The 15,560-nt window shown below is 36.9% G+C and overlaps 1 protein-coding gene across 1 annotated transcript in view; it reads left to right on the top strand.

Annotated features, from left to right (window-relative positions):
* Positions 1–15,560, top strand: part of LOC127528868 (uncharacterized) — a 335,224-nt gene that overhangs the window by 288,448 nt on the left and 31,216 nt on the right. The gene's annotated exons all lie outside the window — the stretch shown is intronic.

The raw sequence follows: 15,560 nt of genomic DNA, 5'->3' as shown, positions 1-15,560 counted from the left end.
CTATGCTCCTCACATTGTCAGCTTTACATCACTTTTTCCTGGGTTAGCTCCCCAAGAAACCTACTGTATATGTCCTCGCCCCTGATAGCAACACCAAAAATATTGTATATCAAGAGGCCCTCAGATACAAAAGATATTCATATAAATTCTTCTCAATACAAATTACATTTTTTAATTTTTTTTATTGATTTTTAAAGTTTGTCCTGTTTCACTACTACATGGGCAGAGCCATGGTGGACAGCTAGTATATAATGTAGTGGTGGATGGCTGATGCCCTTACCCAGACTCAACGCCTCCATAGCGGAAGGACCAAGGGAGAGAACATTCATAGGGCATTATCTCCCTTCAAGTGTGACATGGCAGCCACCCTGGGTTGCAGCGGTGCCTCAGGTTCCCAAAGGGCTTCATGGGAATTGCAGTTCGGTGGTGCAACAGGGACAGCAGAGCCCTATTTCGCAGGGCTTCTGTCTCACCCGGAAGTACTTCTGGCCCATGATAAAGGACCAAAGGAAGTGCTCCCAGGTGCACTATAAAAGGTACCAGTTGCCACTGCACCAGGAGCCAGAGTCGAGAGGGAGAAGACAAAGATTGCTATGGGGGGAGGAGTGGAGGCGTAAAGACAGAAGGCAAAGACAAAGGCAGAAACAAAGAGTGTGTTTTGTGCTTATTGTACTGTGTTTTTCTGTAGGAAATGATTGGGAAGAATTTCCCACAGCCAAATAAAAGCCTTGTGTGTTGCAAATACTTGTGCCTGTGTCTGCTGTGTTGAATTTTGACAGCTGGTGTAACCCCTTGCATGCCACAATATATATATATATATATATATATATATATATATATATATATACTATATATATATATATGAAACACACAAAAAAAACTTTCAAAAAGACTAGTGCATTATATATGTAATTTATGATTCTTTCTTTGGAATATTTGCAGTAGAAACCTTTCAAGAAAGTAGCCAGCTATGCTTACTACTTGAAGAGTGGCACTCATTTTTTAAGTGAAAGCATTCGATTTTTTACCACTGAGTGCACATTACAATACAATACAATACAATATATTTTTGTATAGCCCAAAATCACACAAGAAGTGCCGCAATGGGCTTTAACAGGCCATGCCCCTTGACAGCCCCCCAGCCTTGACTCTCTAAGAAGACAAGGAAAAACTCCCCCCAAAAAAACCTAGTAGGGAAAAATGGAAGAAACCTTGGGAAAGGCAATTCAAAGAGAGACCCCTTTCCAAGTAGGTTGGGCGTGCAGTGGGTGTCAAAAGAAGGGGGTCAATACAATACAATACAATACACAGAACAGAACAGAACAAATCCTCAATACAGTATAAAAATAAAAATTTTAGAAGTACAGAGCAGAATTTAACAGTGCATGATATCAACACATAAGAAGATTTGGATATATTTAGAGTCCTGGAGACCTCATCCATCAAGCTGCCTCCCCCATTTGGCCATTCCATGGCTGAAACAGCGCTGGGCCAGCCAATCCGATGAAAGGACCCCTCCATTCCATGATTCCTGCGATCCTCCATCAGGGATGACTTTACCTTAGGCAGGCAAAACAACTTGACAGGTGGGCCGTGGCACCAAGTGCAACATTTGAGTACAGAGAAGACATTATCGGTCTAGTATTTGAGGACAGAATATAGGCAAAACTGAGTGCTATTATGAACAATTCTGCACATCCTCTCTCTGACACACTACCACTGAGGACTTTCAGCGAACAGATTATTCAGCAGAAGTGTGTCAAGTGATGCTGTTGGGGCTCCATTATACCAATGGTAATGCACCTTTATAATGCCTCACGGTCACTGTTCTTTTATCTTTAACCGGATCAGAAGTGTTCTTCTTTGTTGTAAGTCTTGCGTGTGTTTGTTGTTTGTTATAATATTTCTTAAGCATCTGTAAAAAGCTGGATTTACTCTCTGTTTATCTATTGATCTATCTGTCTCTCTAGTAGATATGTAGGTAAAATATCTACATGTTCATTTTGTAAACTGCTAGAAGCTATCAGCTTAGTCAGTGATTCAAGTTTGTTTTCCTCTTCTCAGTTGTATGAATGTCATTAATAGAATTGAATTTTAGTAATAAGGTAATTTTGCATTTTGTTGACTTTGAATTTGTGCACAGTAAGGAGAGAGTGATTGAGAGCATGCGCTGATTACAGTGCACAACAGTGTGAGATTTTTTACATTGCCAATCCTGCCACTAGCCCCTGAGTTTTCCCTGAATGTTGGAGGACCTGTTTGCAATTGTAAGGAATATTGTAAGGAATATTACATAAATAATTGTAAGGAATATTACATAAAATTAGTCGCTGCATTTAACTTTTTCATTCTAAACTTTTCAGTACTCTCTTCAAGTCCACTGCAGTTATTACTAATGTCCAGCTAAAAACCCCTCCTTTGTCCTAAATTGTGACTGCTGCATGTATGGGCCTGTAAGGAGCATATTGGTTGCATGACAAACCACTTTATGGGAGGCTGGTCACACAAATTCATCCAACTTTCGCTATATGTTAGGAAATATGTATCATGTGCTGTTAGTGCTCATTCCTTGGACCTTATGCTGCTGCTCTCAAAGTTCTTAGCATTATTTTTAGGTTTCGCCAGTTTATCAGCAGGCATCAAAGTTATGTCAATTTACTTGTCAGTTATTTGTGAAGGACTGTGTCGCTTTACTTTCTGAAATACCATCACCCTTTAGTCTTGCTTCCAGTTTAGTAAATAGTTGGTATGAAATTGCTTATTCAAGGTACTCAATGTATCTTATAATCTGTTGCTCACCAAACTGAGTATTTTAAGCAGGCTATCTTGAAGTTTTCAGGGCTAATTCATGTACTTCATTAGGTGCAATGGTCTTAATATTTATTTTATTCTGTAATGTATTACATTTACTGTATGACTCTTCACCATAATTAAATGATGACTCTTTTTCTTCTACCTGTGTTTGTAGGAACTCCTCTTTGTATTGATTTGTACTGACTTTTATCACATCAGCGTTTTTGCTTGACTGATGTACAAGTGCTGGTCATAAAATTAGAATATCATGACAAAGTTGATTTATTTCAGTAATTCCATTCAAAAAGTGAAACTTGTATATTAGATTCATTCATTACACACAGACTGATATATTTCAAATGTTTATTTCTTTTAATGTTGATGATTATAACTGACAACTAATGAAAGTCCCAAATTCAGTATCTCGGAAAATTAGAATATCAATTAAGACCAATGCAAAAAAAGGATTTTTAGAAATGTTGGCCAACTGAAAGGTATGAACCTGAAAAGTATGAGCATGTACAGCACTCAATATTTAGTTAGGGCTCCTTTGGTCTGGATTACTGCAGCAATGCGGCATGGCATGGAGTCGATCAGTCTGTGGCACTGCTCAGGTGTTATGAGGGCCCATGTTGCTCTGATAGTGGCCTTCAGCTCTTCTGAATTGTTGGGTCTGGCGTATTGCATCTTCCTCTTCAAAATAGGTCAGGCGAGTTCACTGGCCAATCAAGAACATTGATACCATGGTCCTTAAACCAGGTACTGGTAGCTTTGGCACTGTGTGCAGGTGCCAGGTCCTGTTGGAAAATGAAATCTGCATCTCCATAAAGTTCATCAGCAGCAGGAAGCATGAAGTGCTCTAAAACTTCCTCGTAGACGGCTGCGTTGACCTTGGACCTCAGAAAACACAATGGACCAACACAGGCAGATGACATGGCACCCCAAACCATCACTGACTGTGGACACTTTACACTGGACCTCACACAACGTGGATTCTGTGCCTCTCCTCTCTTCCTCCAGACTCTGGGACCTTGATTTCCAAAGGAAATGCAAAATTTACTTTCATCAGAGAACATAACTTTGGACAACTCAGCAGCAGTCCAGTCCTTTTTGTCTTTAGCCCAGGCGAGACGCTTCTGACGCTGTCTCTTGTTCAAGAGTGGCTTGACACAAGGAATGCGACAGCTGAAACCCATGTCTTGCATACGTCTGTGCGTGGTGGTTCTTGAAGCACTGACTCCAGCTGCAGTCCACTCTTTGTGAATCTCCCTCACATTTTTGAATGGGTTTTGTTTCACAATCCTCTCCAGGGTGCGGTTATCCCTATTGCTTGAACACTTTTTTCTACCACATCTTGTCCTTCCCTTCGCCTCTCTATTAATGTGCTTGGACACAGAGCTCTGTGAACAGCCAGCCTCTTTAGCAATGACCTTTTGTGTCTTGCCCTCCTTGTGCAAGGTGTCAATGGTCGTCTTTTGGACAACTGTCAAGTCAGCAGTCTTCCCCATGATTGTGTTGCCTACAGAACTAGACTGAGAGACCATTTAAAGGCTTTTGCAGGTGTTTTGAGTTAATTAGCTGATTAGAGTGTGGCACCAGGTGTCTTCAATGTTGAACCTTTTCACAATATTCTAATTTTCCGAGATACTGAATTTGGGACTTTCATTAGTTGTCAGTTATAATCATCAACATTAAAAGAAATAAACATTTGAAATACATCAGTCTGTGTGTAATGAATGAATCTAATATACAAGTTTCACTTTTTGAATGGAATTACTAAAATAAATCAACTTTGTCATGATATTCTAATTTTATGACCAGCACCTGTATACAGATATATGCAAAATCACTTCACTTTTCACTTATATATTTTATGTGTCCAGGAATATCAAGATGCCCAAATACCCTGATATCGAACACATTGAATCTCATGGGCATCATTGTGCAACCAGTAGTGAATAGCATTTAGTCTTCCTGGTGACCACCACAGGGGCTATTTATCAGATAATCAAAAAAAAAAAGAAAGAACTGAGTAACTAATTATGTTTAAATAAAGAATGAATGGCTATACTCAGTTTACATTACTTAAAAAACAAAAAATGCTGACTCTTAATTTTTTTATATTTTATATACTGAGGAAGGTTTTGGTAGCAAGTAAGACTGCAGCCATTTGAAAGCAGCTTGTAAAGAAGCAGGCAGATTGGGTTAGCCTGCTGTTATGATGTGAACTGTGGTCCAGAATTGCAGCCAAAGGTGTGGTAATAAGAGTGAAAGTCAAAGGAAGATGTGGTCAGGAATTTTCTTGGCCATTTCTGACTCTGAAATTGAACACAAAGCCTTGTATTAGTTAGACCCAATTGGGCAGCTAGGGTTTTGTTTTACTTCTTTATTTTGGTAGTTTGCAGTACTCCTCCAGATGTTGCTAATTTACTTTTTTAAGTTTTTTTTTTTAAGAAAATATCTTTATTCTTAAGTGCTTTGAAATTCATGTAGTTATTCTGGGTTTAGGCAGGACTTGTTTCAATACAAATATATAGGTATAAAGATTACTTTAAAACTACTAAAAACTTTATTACATCTCGAACGAGTTTCCCATTTCTCAGCAAATTTATACCAATGATCTACAAGCTTCTGCATGTCTTCAGAAAAAGACGTGTTTTAGATGCTTGTGAAGTGAGTTATGCAAATGTTCATCTAGTATATTATCACCATCAAATTGAAAATCTAAAATGTTACTTCATCTATCATTGCAAGTCTTTTAGCCATAGCCTCTTCAAGTTTTTTATCAGTTTCATCAGTGATTAACTTTAATGGCCATTCTAAACGCCCTGCTTGTGCCACACTTGTCCATACATTTTTGAATATGGGTATCTTGTCATAAACACCTTGATATGGTAAAGTATTCTACTCAAACGGATTGGAGTATGGTGTGAATTTTAACTTCTTTTCATCTTCTGCGCACGAGAACCTCAAATTCAATTCATCCTTTTTTAAATTGAATTATCGTATGCTTGGAACACATTAAACTAGAATACATTTTATGAATTATTTATTAAATGAGATATTCTGTAACTATTTGTGTACACTAGCCGGTACTGCCTCAGAAATAGAAATCAGTGAACTGCGTGGGAAAATGCGGAGGTTTGTGATCTGTGATTTACTACTACTACAATTATTATTATTGACTGGTGTCTAATGCTGCTAGGGAATGTTTTAGCCTCCCACAACCCTTTATAAAATTATGCAAGACTGAGAGTTACATTACTTTGAAGGAAATCCTTGGGACTTTGAATTTGTGCACTCTACAAGAGTGGGCTCTGCACATCTGTGAAAGTTTCCATATCCTATTCAGGAAAATGCTTCTAAAGTACCTGGATATTAGGTAATTCATTTTAATCAGATAAATAAATTTTTAAATAGGTTGATGACTGTGTGCAGAAGGCCTGTATTTTAAAATTAGCATAAGTATCACATAAAAAAAACTTTAAAACTGATTGTTGATTTTCATTGTGTGTGTAGTATATACTATAAATTATATGTAAAACTGAGTCTAGTCCATACAAATAAAGCTGTATGATACAGTTAAAAAGGTTAGTAGCATCCAGTAGTTAAACAGCTGCATTTCAAGAAAGAACATATTTATGAACAGATGTGGAAAACATCTGGTGCTTACAGATAGGAAGTGAGGACCATGTTAAAAAAAGCAAACAGACTCACATACACACCCACAAACACACAGTAATCTAAGCAGTTATGTTTATTTTCTGTGTTCTCTTTCAAGATATACTATAATATTTGTGTACCAAAAACAGATCTTTTTATTAAACCAATTACAAACAATTCATCCTCTACCATATGGACATTTTGAGCATTGAATAATTGTTGTTCATGTAAAGCCTAGCTAGTTCAGGCACTGGTCTGTTTCTGAGCTCTTAATTTTTTGAGAATGTGGAATATACTGTACTATATACCTGCATTTTGAACATCAAAAATCTCAACTTCTGAATGTTCTTTAATCTTTATTCTATATCACCAAGTACTCTCTTTAACCTTGTGTATATACACACACATATATATATATATATATATATATATATATATATATATATATATATATATATATATATATATATATATATATATATATATATATATATATATATATATTTGCAGTTGGAGATCCACGAAGGGAGAAAAAACGAATCACATATCATAAAATAGTTTTATTCCTGAGCTTTCAACCCCTATCAGGGGTCTTCATCAGAGGATAATGCTTAGACTTACAAGAATCAAAGGCAATATATAGCAATACATTCCGTGTTGGGTGGCTGTAGGTGACTAAGTCAGTATGATCAAGGGGGGGGTTGTATAGTTTAATTATTGTGTAATGCATTCACTCCCGTATCACCATAATGTGTCAGAAGGCACGGCACGCACCCTGACCAAGTGGGGCATCAGAATAGCACATAAACCCACGAACAATCTGTGCATGGTCCTGTTTAGTGCTAGAAACAAGAAATCGACAGCCGAAACACGCAGTTTATAGTATTCCATGCAATTCTTGCTCAGCGGTATACATAGGACAAACGTCAAAAAGAATCTCAACACGTGTACAGGAACATCGCAACGCCGTCAGAAGAAAGGATGCACTATCTTTGATATATGCACATACTAAATCAACAGGACACACATTCAACTGGGACAACGTAAAAGTAAAATTTAAGGCCAGTACTAAAAGCGCCAGAGAGTTGGCCGAGTCTTGGCTATCAGATGAAAACGCCATCAACAGACACTTGGACATAAATCCAGCATATGCCAACCTAAGAAGGACATGTACACAATAATTAAACTATACAACCCCCCCCCCCCTTGATCATACTGACTTAGTCACAGCAACCCCACCCCCCCACGGAATGTATTGCTATATATTGCCTTTGATTCTTGTAAGTCTAAGCATTATCCTCTGATGAAGACCCCTGATAGGGGTTGAAAGCTCAGGAATAAAACTATTTTATGATACGTGATTCGTTTTTTCTCCCCTCGTGGATCTCCAACTGCAAATATGCAAACCGTATCACAGACCTTCTCTTCCATATATATATATATATATATTCTAAAGATTAAAGGATTAAAGGAACACTTTGAAAACACATCATATCTCAATGGGAAAAAAATCATGCTGGATATCTATACTGATATGGACTGGGTAATGTGTTAGGAACATTAGGAACGAAAGGATGCTACATCGTTTGATGGAAATGACAATTATCAACCTACAGAGGGCTGAATTCAAAGACACCCCGAAAATCAAAGTGAAAAAATGATGCAGCAGGCTAGTCCATTTTGCCGAAATTTCATTTCAGCAACTCAAAATCGTACTCAGTAGTTTGTATGGCCTCCACGTGCTTGTATCGCCTTGTGCTACAAGTAGTGACACTGACTTTAGCCAATTGCAACACTAGTGAAAAAAACAGTCAGAAAAGATGAGGAGGGAAAAATGTCAGTGGCCTCACTCCACCTGTTAAACCATTCCTGTTTTAGGGGTCATCTCATTGTTGCCCCTCTAGTGCACCTGTTGCTAATTTCATTAACACCAAAGCAGTTGAAACTGATTAATAACCACATCTGCTACTAAACTGATGAGATCAATATCCCAGAAGTTTGATTGACTTGATGCTATACTCTGATTTTTTTTAGCAGTATATATATATATATACTATATATACTGTATATATCCATCCATCCATCCATTTTCCAACCCACTGAATCCGAACACAGGGTCACGGGGGTCTGCTGGAGCCAATCCCAGCCAACACAGGGCACAAGGCAGGAACCAATCCCGGGCAGGGTGCCAACCCACCGCACATATATATATATATATATTTTTACATCCATAAATATATATATGATAATGTATAATATAATACAATTGTGTTAAGATATAAATAAACACCATAAATTTTTTATATTTAGTGAACCACAATGGGGCGTTGCAGCACCCCAAACCCCTGTACACCACTGTACAGACAGTTTCCAGTAATGAATTTTATTTCCACAAATTCCTTAAAGTATTCCTCTGTTCCAAAAACAATCTTCCCTTCTCAACTCCACCCAGTTGAGCTTCGTCCAAGTCTGACTACACTCCCAACTGTGACCCCCAGGTGAAGTGGAGCAGCTTCCTGTTATACCGGACCAGGAATACTTCTAGCGCTACCACATTGCATTAAAGAAGCCCTTCTGGGTCAGGTGGAACCTAGTTGTAATAAGATAGTCTGCCTCCAACAGCTACTCCCTATCAGCACCTGAAAAACCCAAAAGGGCTGCCCTACCAAAACTATAACTCCAGTGCAGCCCTGCAGGTGTCCAAATGGGATGCACACCTTAGGGATGTTATCACCCAGTGTACTGGGGAAGCACATGGTCCTGGGAAGCAGTCTCCTCCTGTACATAACAGCCTCCCAACCAAGAAAGAAACAACTAACCAACCTAGTCAGGATGTCCATCCTCCTACATCCTTCCATTAATAGAGCCTCCTGGCCAGGAAAGGAACCATCCATCCCAGCCAGGATGCCAACCCATGTTGCCCATTACTATATATACATATCTGTAAAACATTACAAAACAGAGAGAGGAGAGGTTGAGAGCATGTGCTGGTAGCAAAACAAGTATACAAAAATAATCAGAGTTAAGTGTGAACTTAAGAATTACACACATAAGCAGTGTCTTATTTATATACTGTCTGTAATATATTTCCACAATGCACTCGAAAGGGTCTCCGTGGATCCAGCTTTGAATCAGGTCCACTAAGCCCTGGATCTGTCCTCATGCAGGACGATCCATATCAATATGCCTTCGGCAGCACATCTTGTGGTTGTGCCAAGGCAGCGGCGGCCGATGGAGCCTCACAATATTTTCATAATAAAGATGTCAAACTTTGATTAATGCACCACGCCCATGCTCATAGCATTGTGTGCTTCTTAAAATTACAATAGTGCATGCAAATATCAAAGCTTTGTAACTACAGTGCATGATATTGCAATTTCAGTTTCTGATTTTCACATATTGTATTGTGTACTATATATGCGGATTATATCATTTTCTAAAATTATGTTACTTTTTGGAAGGTTATTAAAATGTCATACGTGCAATGTCTATTCAATGTCCCTTATTTTTCTACTGTGTGTGTTTAGTTGAAAAGGACAGAGAGATGCCTTTTAAGTTTGCAGGACATTTACAGAAGTGCACAGACAGTTGAGGTTTGTTTTGCATTCCATTTCACAATTACAATAATCAATAAAAATATTTTTGGGGGGCTGGGACAAACAGAAGTGGTAAAGAATGTATACATGGTTATTGTTTTTACTGCTTGTGTCTTATTTTTCTGTTGTTCTGAGGATGCAGTGTATTACTGTATTGTGAAGCCTGTATTGCTTAAGTATGATGGGTGGATTAAGTGTATTGTCTCAAGCCTAATAAAGTTAGGTATAGGGTGCTGCATTATTTAACATGCCAGTCCTGATTGTGTATAGACTTATCAATGACTTTATCTCTCCACCCACATTGAGTAAATATACAGTATGTGATATTGAATTTTACAAAATGCAATATTTGATTTTTTTAATTTACTTTATTAAATAATATAGTAACTGTTGTTCTCAAAATCTGGAAAGTGTCTTTTGGAAGGGTAAATTAGGTGTAGGATTTATCACTTTATTTTTGTATTATCCATCCATCATCCATTTCTTGAATTCGCTTATTCTTTTATAGGGTGAAGGAAACAGGACCCTATTAGGTGCAAGGAGGGAGCCAGAGCTAGTTGGGCAGTGCACTATTGCAAGACGCACAATGCCAATTTAGAAATGTCATTTATCTTTGCATCCTCATGAGGAAATGAGGAAATTGTGCAAACTGCAAACAGATAGACATGCCTTTTTCTTTAAGCAGAAAATGTGATCTAATGTTATATGTGTTTTATTTGATGTGAAGGAGTCTTATTTGTTTATAGAACCAAGCAATAAAAATTTAATATACATGTGAAATATTATTTCCCATTTGGATGGGGACAAATCCAATGAAGAGTTAAATGGGATTTAATAGGTTAACAAAAAGTATGAGCTACTTTAAAGTAAGCCAGTGAGAAGCTGAAAATTATACTACAGAAGAGTGAAGTTCAGTTTTATCTTCTTTTATGAAATGACAAACTTTTGTGCATTCATCAGCAGTCAACAAGAACAAAGCACATTCCATGGCATAATAAAGGATAATAGATTATGAAATCCTATATTATACGATAATCACAAGCTTGTTAGCTGTGGTCATATTAATTATGTTGTGTGTACACATGCTGAAAATGATTTTCGGTTGTTTTACTCTTTATTCAATTTCTAACAAAATATGATACCGTTTGTGGGATATTTAAATTGTGTTAATTTATTATTTGGAATTGTATTGAGACCCTGTTATGAAGCAATTGCTTATTTGTGCTGGTTTTAGTTACAGTATATCCTTCTTTGTGAATACCAAAGGGAAAAAGGAATGGATATGATTAATTTAAGATGACAGTAAACATTCGTATCCTGTGGAATTTGATATTGCCTCAGCAAAGTTTAGTGATGCACTATTCATTTCAAGAAAATAATTTTCTTCTTAATATAGTATTTATCAGATGATGGTGCACATAAGAATCAAATGTTGACTAGATAAGACAAATAGTTGGAAGACTTCCTGGTACTGGTAAACTGCCATACTGCTTTGCGGCTTTGTTATTTTGATGTTCCTCACTCCTTTGTAGACAGTTCATCAGTCCATCAATTCATTGCTTGAATTGCTTTTTACAATAGACCGCTGTGAGCCGAAACATTACCCCAATGCATCAAGTGTAAAACATGATTGAGACACTTCACAGACTATACTCATCTGCAAATTCAAACTGGGCCAACTTTGAGCAAATTTGAGACCTAACAAGCACATCACAAAAATGTTGCGGGAAGCAGCGTACCAGGATGAAACAAAACTGAACATGAGAATAACATGCAAACCCAATTCAGACACTGGCCAAGCTTTGAAGTAAGCCTTTGTCATCAGAGACATGAATAAATTGTGCTAATCATTCTATGCTGTAGTTTGTAAATGCCAAAGCCATTTGTTTAAAAATGCTTGCTCTGACCAAAAAAATTATAAATAAAAAGTATTTACTACTGTAGACCTGAGTTGCAGAGGTTTAACATCTTTAAGTCAGGGTTCAAAGTGTTAAATGGGCTACCATCAGAGTGGTCCAACAATTTAGATGTGGTCAAACCAATACTTTAATTTGATATCAAGCTTGCCATTCCATTCCACACCCAGAGATGCAGATCAGAGCCATTGATGAAGAAGACAGGGTGAATATCATTTATTTCAACATACATGAAATCTAAAAAAAAGAAGTGACACATAACACAGAAGAAAACATCCAAAAATAATAATCAAAAACAAACAGGATATCCAATTAGTATAAAAAAAACAGCCAATACATAAAAACAGAAAAAAAAATAAAGCCAAAAGTCAAAGAGCTTCTGGGAAACTATATGGAAACCAATAACGGCGCAGAATACACTTAACTTGAGCATTCATACTTTTCATACTCTTTCTCTGTACATTTAGCATTTGTTTGCTCAGACATTGATGCGCTTGCTGCTCCCTAAGCAGTTCTTCTTTTCTCCACCCTAGCGGTCCACTTCTTCTCCTCTTTTGTCGGCATCTTTTTGCGTTAAAACTGATTAAGTCAATGTTTACGTTGCAATTACTTTGTACGTTTTCTTTCATTTTTCAAAGTGTCTCAAGAATGATTTAAGATATGAAGAGGTAGGGGCCCGTACGCATGCGCCACACAGCCACCCTGCTGGCCACTGCTGAGAGTTGATTCTACAATAAAATAAAATAAAAATAAAAAGAGGAATAACCTTGGAGGTCAATCATCACCCTGAAAGCAGATAGTAGACGTCACATAGTATATGTGTACCAAATTTCAGGTCAATAGGTCAAATGGTTTGCGAGCTAAAGGTGATTTAAAATCCTGGACAGACAAATGGACATCCACGGTAGCATATTATATATAAAGATTGCCTAAGAGAGGGGAGCTCAAATATACTGTTGCAAAGGTGTAATATAAATGATTGAACAAAGTTATATTTGAGCTCCCTATTCTCTGGCAGGGCCAAGTCATACACAAAAGGGAAGAGCTAAGGGTGAAGCCCCAGCTAATTTCTTATGTAGAGGGAGGCTAGACTCAGGACATCAGTCTGATTGTCACTCTGAGTTACACTGAGAGTCATAAAGATAAAAGACTTTACAGTATCTTGAGAAGAATAAAGTTTATTTATTTTACTCGTTTAAGGGGCATTGCTTAATTTTTAAAAGTTATACATTTTTACAGATTTATAGCCACAACTTCAATCTATTTTTATAGAGATTATGCATTAATAAGGAATAGGTTAATAAGAATTAGCTTATGTGCAACTATAAGAGTGTGGTTCATTATCTCAGGTATCAACAGTGGACAGGCTGTCCATTAAATTTCTTCAATCTGGTAATACCAGTGAAGAATAATGTACAAGCATAACATCTCAATCTAAAAAGACATCAGATAAACATATAAAAATTTTGGAGTTGCTAATCAGTCTGTAAAGAGTTATCTTTTATCGTTTTAAGGAATTCAAAAGGGCAAATTGGAAAGGATGAACTTTCACAAAAGGATATATAGAAGAAAAATTTTGTTCTTGGAAAAGAATGTTGCAACTCAAAGTTTGCAAAAGACAGTCTGGGCTGCATTGGAGATATTTAGACCAAAGTAATATGAATAGACGAGTTTAACTTTAATTTTATTCTTCTCCATGAAAGAAAGCGCCACAATTGGTAAAAATATAGCATTGTCTAACAAAAAGGAAATGTGTCCCATCTGTCTGTTGGTAGTGTGCTTGTTATGTTCAAAAAGAACTGAAATGCTGATTTTATATAAATTTAGAATGGTAGAGAGATGAAGTTAATATTACATTAACCTGTTCTCTAATTTATTCTGGATTTAATACATTTTTATAGCATATCACTATTTAAGTCAATGAGGGACTCAAGTATCTGAGTTTGTGGATGACTCCTAAAACCTTTTTTTTTTTTGGTTCTTTCAAGTTTGATGAATTCTTGACTAGTTCTCTAAGACTTTGATTTTGGTTTGTGTTTTTGGCTTTGTTAGTTGACGGTTTGATTATCGTGTATGAATTCCAATTTGTTAATTGTCTTAAAGATAAAGAGTTCCGGTCCTGTTCTTTCATCTACTCCTGCGCTTGTGGCCTGCTGGTTTAAATCTATAGCAGAACAGTTACATTTTATTTTAGAACACACTACATCAAGGGAATAAACAGAGTTGTTTGCAAAAGTTACTACACTAAACATTAGAACAAAAAAGTATGAGGAGCTATGGTAAATCTGAAGTTCAATAACCAAACAAAATCAACACCAGAATCTGAACCTAGTGTAAATTATTTGAACACAATACTCTAGCTATAGAAAGTATATTGACCAGCAGCATCTCAGTTTGGTATGGTAGCTGCACTGCCGCTGAACAGAAGATACTTCGAAGAGTGGTGAGGACAGCGGAGAAAATCATTGGGTCCTCACTCCCATCTGTTCAAGAATTACACTACTCACGTTGCCAGAGCAGACCCATTAAGATCATAAAAGATCCCACACACCCAGCACATGGGCTGTTTGAACTTCTGCCTTCTGGAAAATGGTTACCGCAGTATGCACTGCAGAATGACCAGATTTAACAGGAGCTTCTTCCCTCAGGCCATCAGAATACTAAACTCTGTTAAATAACCTTTGTCCTTTTGGTCTCTTACTTACTGTGCACTTTATTACCACAAGTCTTAAGTTTACATTATATTGTATTGTAATATCGTACAATATTACATTGTCTATATTGTATATATTATGTATATATATTGTATCCATATAGTGCAATATCACAATCACTGTGAAACGATGTGCAATATTTTCTTTCATATTATATTTCACCCACTGACTGGCTTACATTTATATATATCTTTTGTTTTTATTGTTTGTACTGTGCTGCCTTGTGCCGTCTTACGCTGTCTTACCTACTTTCTGTGTAAGAAGTGAAATGTTTGTAATGTCTGTATGTTGTCTTTTATGCACCTGTCTTTTATGTCCGCACATTGAGCCTGGAGAAACGCAATTTTGTTCAGATATGCATCCGTTGTTGTACTGTTTTATGGTATGAATGACAATAAAGTTCACTTAATTACTTACATAGCTCAGTCTGTCCTCTAATTTCTGTAAGTTCAGATGATGTCTTATGTTAGCAGACATCTTTCATAGGATGTCTGTCATGACATTGTATGCCAAGTAGCATGCACATCATTTGCTTAGCATCAGACTGTGTTCAGAGCTCCAAAATAGCAGAGCTCTTTAAAAACAAGCAAACAATCATTACAAATGATTCCAACAAAATAACGATAAAAACAAGAACAATCATAAAAACACTCCTCACAGTGTATTGGTCTTGGGATTGTCTTTTTGCCCAAGGATCTAGATATCACAGTCTTTGAGAATGTATTATTGAAAAGAACGAGAGGTTCTTTTTAACAAAAACCATCATTGGTTCCACTAGCACAACAGTGATCCTGAATCTTCCAGTATGTCAACCAAAAAACAGATTAGGTAAGGAACAGACCAATGTTGCTAAACCTGAACCAGATAGTCCATGAAAC

This window comes from Erpetoichthys calabaricus, chromosome 7 (genome assembly GCF_900747795.2).
Source record: "Erpetoichthys calabaricus chromosome 7, fErpCal1.3, whole genome shotgun sequence".
NCBI classification, from domain to species: Eukaryota; Metazoa; Chordata; class Cladistia; order Polypteriformes; family Polypteridae; genus Erpetoichthys; species Erpetoichthys calabaricus.
This window is presented reverse-complemented; position numbering and strand designations above follow the sequence as displayed.